Genomic DNA, 8,639 nt, shown 5'->3' with positions numbered 1-8,639 from the left:
GTATGCGTGTGTGTGTGTGTGTGTGTGTGTGTGTGTGTGTGTGTATGTTAGACTAGTTTAAGTGTTTATGTAGTTAAAAAAAATCTTACTTGTATCACACCTGAGGTTGTTCATTGTTTGCTCATGATCGAAGTCCCTAATCATGCAGATTTTTGCTACATATCACTACCACACAAACTCTGGCTCCAAATGAATCACTACCACACAAACTCTGGCTCCAAATGAATCACTACCACACAAACTCTGGCTCCAAATGAATCACTACCACACAAACTCTGGCTCCAAATGAATCACTACCACACAAACTCTGGCTCCAAATGAATCACTACCACACAAACTCTGGCTCCAAATGAATCACTACCACACAAACTCTGGCTCCAAATGAATCACTACCACACAAACTCTGGCTCCAAATGAATCACTACCACACAAACTCTGGCTCCAAATGAATCACTACCACACAAACTCTGGCTCCAAATGAATCACTACCACACAAACTCTGGCTCCAAATGAATCACTACCACACAAACTCTGGCTCCAAATGAATCACTACCACACAAACTCTGGCTCCAAATGAATCACTACCACACAAACTCTGGCTCCAAATGAATCACTACCACACAAACTCTGGCTCCAAATGAATCACTACCACACAAACTCTGGCTCCAAATGAATCACTACCACACAAACTCTGGCTCCAAATGAATCACTACCACACAAACTCTGGCTCCAAATGAATCACTACCACACAAACTCTGGCTCCAAATGAATCACTACCACACAAACTCTGGCTCCAAATGAATCACTACCACACAAACTCTGGCTCCAAATGAATCACTACCACACAAACTCTGGCTCCAAATGAATCACTACCACACAAACTCTGGCTCCAAATGAATCACTACCACACAAACTCTGGCTCCAAATGAATCACTACCACACAAACTCTGGCTCCAAATGAATCACTACCACACAAACTCTGGCTCCAAATGAATCACTACCACACAAACTCTGGCTCCAAATGAATCACTACCACACAAACTCTGGCTCCAAATGAATCACTACCACACAAACTCTGGCTCCAAATGAATCACTACCACACAAACTCTGGCTCCAAATGAATCACTACCACACAAACTCTGGCTCCAAATGAATCACTACCACACAAACTCTGGCTCCAAATGAATCACTACCACACAAACTCTGGCTCCAAATGAATCACTACCACACAAACTCTGGCTCCAAATGAATCACTACCACACAAACTCTGGCTCCAAATGAATCACTACCACACAAACTCTGGCTCCAAATGAATCACTACCACACAAACTCTGGCTCCAAATGAATCACTACCACACAAACTCTGGCTCCAAATGAATCACTACCACACAAACTCTGGCTCCAAATGAATCACTACCACACAAACTCTGGCTCCAAATGAATCACTACCACACAAACTCTGGCTCCAAATGAATCACTACCACACAAACTCTGGCTCCAAATGAATCACTACCACACAAACTCTGGCTCCAAATGAATCACTACCACACAAACTCTGGCTCCAAATGAATCACTACCACACAAACTCTGGCTCCAAATGAATCACTACCACACAAACTCTGGCTCCAAATGAATCACTACCACACAAACTCTGGCTCCAAATGAATCACTACCACACAAACTCTGGCTCCAAATGAATCACTACCACACAAACTCTGGCTCCAAATGAATCACTACCACACAAACTCTGGCTCCAAATGAATCACTACCACACAAACTCTGGCTCCAAATGAATCACTACCACACAAACTCTGGCTCCAAATGAATCACTACCACACAAACTCTGGCTCCAAATGAATCACTACCACACAAACTCTGGCTCCAAATGAATCACTACCACACAAACTCTGGCTCCAAATGAATCACTACCACACAAACTCTGGCTCCAAATGAATCACTACCACACAAACTCTGGCTCCAAATGAATCACTACCACACAAACTCTGGCTCCAAATGAATCACTACCACACAAACTCTGGCTCCAAATGAATCACTACCACACAAACTCTGGCTCCAAATGAATCACTACCACACAAACTCTGGCTCCAAATGAATCACTACCACACAAACTCTGGCTCCAAATGAATCACTACCACACAAACTCTGGCTCCAAATGAATCACTACCACACAAACTCTGGCTCCAAATGAATCACTACCACACAAACTCTGGCTCCAAATGAATCACTACCACACAAACTCTGGCTCCAAATGAATCACTACCACACAAACTCTGGCTCCAAATGAATCACTACCACACAAACTCTGGCTCCAAATGAATCACTACCACACAAACTCTGGCTCCAAATGAATCACTACCACACAAACTCTGGCTCCAAATGAATCACTACCACACAAACTCTGGCTCCAAATGAATCACTACCACACAAACTCTGGCTCCAAATGAATCACTACCACACAAACTCTGGCTCCAAATGAATCACTACCACACAAACTCTGGCTCCAAATGAATCACTACCACACAAACTCTGGCTCCAAATGAATCACTACCACACAAACTCTGGCTCCAAATGAATCACTACCACACAAACTCTGGCTCCAAATGAATCACTACCACACAAACTCTGGCTCCAAATGAATCACTACCACACAAACTCTGGCTCCAAATGAATCACTACCACACAAACTCTGGCTCCAAATGAATCACTACCACACAAACTCTGGCTCCAAATGAATCACTACCACACAAACTCTGGCTCCAAATGAATCACTACCACACAGACTCGGGCTCCAAATGAATCACTACTGCACAGACTCAGGCTTCAAATTAATCACTACCATGCAGACTCGGGCTTCAAATTAATCATTACTGTGCAGACTCGGGCTCCAAATGAATCACTACCACATACAGTAGACTCAGACTCTAAATGAATCACTACCGTACAGACTGCGGCTTCAAATGAATCATTACTGCGCAGACTCGGGGATCATAGAAAGACGTGTGCCTTAATATTCAGATTAGTTGTCAACAAATATTTGTATAGTTTTCAATGGAAGATTCTTAGTCAGTGATATTTGGTTAGATCCTTGCAAACTAATAGTTATTTATGATTACTAACTTTAAGCCTATCCATTATCAGGCACCCAAACAAATGTGACCAAACCACATATAATATTTTCAAACCTTTCAAACACCATCCAGTGGGGCCGATTCTGAATCCTCAGGTTGCTACGGTTACAGAGCAGAGTTCTGGGTAATAATGGCTGAATTAAAGTGTAATAGTGTTTCTTCCTTCTCCTCAAACTGTCAGATGAAAAGGACTTGTGCTGCTCTACTGCACTGGGTATGATACATTTTTTTCTGTTAAGTGCAACAATTACTAAATTGTCTCAGAAACAAAAAGTTTCTAATGTTACCGTGACAACAAAAATGACTTTTGAAAAAAAAAATGAAAAATGGATGTAAATCATTACCAATGAGATAACAGACTCAATAAGAGATGTTCACAATTATGCAACATTCTTATGAGAGAAGCTTGTTTGTTAATGCTTGGATACTCAGGTAGTGGTTTAATCAAACCCCTAAAACTATTAAACATCAGCATGTGCTATACTGTGCATCATGCAGTACATGTATAACACTTCAGATCGTGCATCTGGTTGAAGGGAAATTAGCTAATTTATAAGCAATCATACTTTTCATTATAAAGTGGTGGAAAAAATCCTTACACAAAAGCAGGGTCTTCAGCCATATAGAATATCATGGTGAATTGGAAGTGGATTTCTTTGACATGAACCATTAAGCAACCACCCAGAAAACCCCTAGCAACCACTCTCACCTTACATACAGTAGCAATGCTTGGCGAGCACCTCTCACATTTGACATATTCTTTCACTAATCTAAAAAATCTAGTCTTATTATTATAGATCATGTATGTATAATGTTGGGGGAAAAGTATTGAGGCGGAACTCACGGTGTTGCAGCTGTACGGATTTAGACATATAAGGGAGAACACTAAAGCAAAAAAACATAGGCTGAATCCGAAATTACCCCTATACCCACATTCACTGTTCCCTACATTAGGCCACTGATAGAGTTCACTTGAAGGAGTAAATTAAAACAAGTGAGTGAATTCTGACACTGAGTGCACCGGAAGGACTGCCACTTTTGCGTAGTGTGTGCTTGCTGTTTAATAATCATTTGAAACTGGCAAACTGGTAGCTCTAGTAGTAAGATTAAAGGATTTATCTTGACTCTGTTAAGGAAATTATGTATAAACCCTAATTAAACAATTTAATAATCAATTTACAATGAATTTATACCTGCATCGTATTACGCTGTACACCTTGGATGAACGCTTTGTAAAATGAATGGATGATGGATGATTTAGCAGCAGGCGCCATCTTCTGGCAAGCTGCGGCAATTCATTCAGCACACGACTCTCACAGTGCATTGTTGGTATTCTCTAGCCATTGAGCATACATCAGTTGTACACTCGTTATTGTTGTGCATTGGGGGACTGAATGAGTGCACTCAATAATGTCCACTAAGGTTTCAGACACCACTAAAAATAGCTGTCCACTCAAAAAATGCCAAGTTTAAGGGTATAAGGGGTGATTTCGGACACAGGGTCAGTTCGCGTGCCACGCTATGGACTGGCGTTCACTCACGTTTTATTGAAAGTTGTTTGTGGAGTACACCGTCGAAAGACCGGAGGATGGGTCCTAAATCGGAACTTCGGACTGAGTGACATTAATTCTCCACGATTGAACTGCGCTGTTTGAAAATGCCATTGTGGTAAGCAGCGGGAGTTTTAACGGTATAAACCGCTGCATTCTGTTTATGATGAACTAAGTTGAAATGTCTGCAAAGCTAAGGGGTTCATGTGTTTTAAATCGATTATGTGAATGCTTTGATGGACTTGGTGGACTGTAAAGGTGTTTAATTTTAATGAAAATTTGAAATGGTATATAGATGATAAATTGAAACATTATGTTTACAACATAGAGATAAGAAGTGGTAAGAAGAGATTAAGAATACATTTCAAAAGAGCAATTTGTCCTCCTGGACAGCTGCACATAGCTCTACGCCTACTGTAATTAGTGGCCGAGCAGGGAGTCCAGGGGTCATGTCTCAAATATCTCAAGCTACTGCTGTAAAGCTGCCTATTCGTTTGGATTTTCCTCAGTGTGGTGACTCAAGAACATCCGCTGATGTTACAGATTTTATTGAACAGTGTGAACGTTTTTTGTCGCTTCAGCCAATGAGTGACCAAGCGTTATTAGGTCACATGAAACTAGGGCTGCAACAAACGATTTTTTTGATAATTGATTAATCTAACAATTTTTAGAACGATTATTCAATGAATCATTGATTATTTCACTGATTAATAAGTAGACTTTGATTGATTATTCAGCTTTTGCAGTTAGTTAAATTATTGATGAAAAATGGGGGCAAAAACAAAAGTGTTGCATTTATAATTTTGTTCAGTGTGTATTCTAACAAACGAATAAAGGTAAGCACTTCAGCTTTTGAAAGTCAAATTATGTAATTACAATTATACAATTAATTTATACAAATAAATATATTTGGCACACAAAATGAGATGACAGAGAAACTCTCTCATTCACCATTTAATTAGCTAAATGAAAAAGTATCTGAATGACATCATTCTGCCTAACATCTCCTTTTGTAAGTCATATGAATAAGAAACAAAATAAACGTAAGTGATAAGGCGCTTTATTTTTGGATAAACTATTTTATTCACAACATAATCTCTCTTAAAATATAGTATAGGGTTATGATAATCAAAACAGTCCTGAGCTAGGTCAAGCTTTGATCTTTGCAAACCAAACTATCACTTTAATTAAATATTTTTTTTTCATTAATAAAAAGATTGTATCAATAGCTAGCTCCACACTGGAGAGCTGCTTTATAACAGAAAATAAAGTTGTAATTCTAACTGAAAGCGGCACTGACTCTGGTTTTTCATGTTTAATACTGCAAAGCTGCTTGATTTAAGGCTATCTATTGCTTAAAGTACTATATAAATAAACGTGACGTGACTGAACTTTACTGGAGTGCCGAACTGCAGAGCTCGTGCAAACATCCACGTCGCTGTAATCAGATGCGTTCTTAACTGCTGCTTTCTCACCGCTGTCAGTTTTTGTTGTGTTTATTTTGTTACTGAGAGGAAAGCACACAGCATTTACATATTCATCCAAACGCTGCTCAGCAGTTTCAGGTTCAGCTGCGTTTGCGCTGAAGCACTGTCTTCTTCTCTTGAATTGCATCCATGAGGGGTGAATTACAGTCTTGCGCTACAGCGCCACACTGGTCAAACCGCATTACTGCAGGCTCTCTCATTAGGTCACATGAGGTCAAACGACTACTCGACAACAAAAATATTTGTTGACAATTATTTTTTTGTCGATAATGTCGACTAATCATTTCAGCCGTACATGAAACATTTACGGATATTTGCTCATTTGGTGAAAGCATCTTTAACAGTGAATCTAAAAAAATGTGAATTCATATCTTGCTAAGACGATTCTTTATTTCACTGTCCACTCCTCCATCATATCTGACTATGCTGCCCAAGTAGGTTAACTCTTTGGTCATTCGAAGATTTTCTCTGTTTACCTGCACTGGTTGGGGATTTGGGATATTGAGTTTCATCACCTCTGTCTTCTGCAGGTTGATCCTCAAGCCTATCTGTTCAGCATATGTATTGAGGTGGTATGTCTTCTCCTGGATGTGCTGGTGTGTGTGGGAGATCAGAACCAGATCATCAGCAAAGTCCAGATCTTCAAGTGTAGTGAAGAGGGTCAATCTCACACCTCTTGGCTGATTTTCTGTAATTCTCCGCATCACCCAGTCAATGGCAATGTTAAAAAGGAATGCTGACATTACAAAGTCTTGCCTCACTTCTGTCTTCACATGGAAACGATGGTCGCTGTTTACCACCTTGCATGTGAAGTTGTTGTAGAAGCTTTTGATGAGAAGGACGATGTCTAGTGGAATTCCATAAGAACGTAGGATATGCCAGAGGCTGTATCTGTTCATGCAATCAAAAGCTTTCTCAAAATCTACAGAGTTGAAGTACAGTTGCCTCTGCCATTCCGTGCACTGTTCAATGATGTTCCGCAGTACAAAAATCTGATCCGTACAGCCTCTTCCTTTCCGGAACCCTGTTATTTTCTGAGATGTTGGTCAACTGCGTCCGATAGCCGCTGGATTATGATTTTTGTTAGGATCTTGCTTGGTATGGACAAAAGAGTTATTTCACACCAGTTGCTGCAGTTGCTAAGGGCCCTTTTCTTGGGGATCCTCACAATGATGCCTTCTGACCAGTCTGTTGGTATCTCTTTCTATTTCCATATTGCTGTAAAGTGTGAGAGAAGCATCTTGGCTGCAAGCTCTGGGTCTGCCTTGAACAGTTCTGCATTCAGGTTGTCCTGTCCAGGGGCTTTCCTGTTTTTAAGGGACATTATGGTTGCAATGATTTCTTCCTTCTCTGGTGGTGCAGTCAAGATCATGCTCCGCTTCCTGAATGTTAGCTTCCGATGTTGGTTATGGCCTGTTCAAGATCTCACTGAAGTGTTCAGCCCAGCGAGAGTCAATTTCTGTTTCTGATGTCAGCAATTGCCCATTTTTGTCTGTGATTGGTGCATCTTTAGTTCCAGAATATTTGCCACAGATTACCTTTGTTATTTTATATACCTTTCCTTGTTCTCCCCTTCTAGCTGCTTCTTCTTGCAAGGTTATCCATGAACGCTCTTTTGTCCGATCTTGCCAATCTTTTCACCTTTCTATCCGCTTGTTGGTAGTTCTGCTTGTATCTCTCTTTCAGTCTCTCTGATTTAGCATCCAAGAGCTGCTTCTTCAATTTTCTCCTGGTACTGATGGCCTGCAAGGTGTCTGTTGTGATCCATTCTATTCTTTTCTTTTCTTTTCTTTTCTTTTCTTTTCTTTTCTTTTGCACCCAAGCATATTTCGTATGTAGATATGCTGCTTTAATATACTCCCATCTGGTATTTACATCTTGTTGTTCAGGCTCTGTGTGGTCTTCCATATCTGCAAGGGCTTGATACTTGTTCGTCAGCTGCAGAACAAAATTATTTTTTTTTGTTTCTCCACATCTAATTGTTGCCTTCCAGGTTTTTTTGTCCCCTGTCTTCCTTAGCTTTACTTTCACTGTTGCTACAACCATTTGGTGGTCACTGCCAACATCGGCTCCCCTTTTAACTCTGACATCCAGGAGTGACCTTCTCCAGGTACCATTAATCATGAAGCGGTCTATCTGATTTTTGTCCCTTCCATTAGGAGAGTACCAGGTCATCTTGTGGATCTCTATTTGAAGAAAGAGCATCCCTCTAACAACGAGGTGGTACAGAGTTCTATCAGTCTCTCTCCATTTTCATTCATGGTACCACAGCCCTCTCTTCCCATGGCTCTTTCATAGTTGGTGTTTTCGTTTCTAATTTTTGCATTCATGTCTCCCATCACAACCTTCATGTCATGTCTTGGTGTTTCCTCCAGCACAGCTTGTAACTGCTCGTAAAATTTGTCTTCTACATCTTCATCGTTGTCATTTGTAGGGGCATAACACCCAATATA

This window comes from Sinocyclocheilus anshuiensis, unplaced genomic scaffold (genome assembly GCF_001515605.1).
Source record: "Sinocyclocheilus anshuiensis isolate Anshui unplaced genomic scaffold, SAMN03320099.WGS_v1.1 scaffold369, whole genome shotgun sequence".
Classification (NCBI taxonomy): domain Eukaryota; kingdom Metazoa; phylum Chordata; class Actinopteri; order Cypriniformes; family Cyprinidae; genus Sinocyclocheilus; species Sinocyclocheilus anshuiensis.
This window is presented reverse-complemented; position numbering follows the sequence as displayed.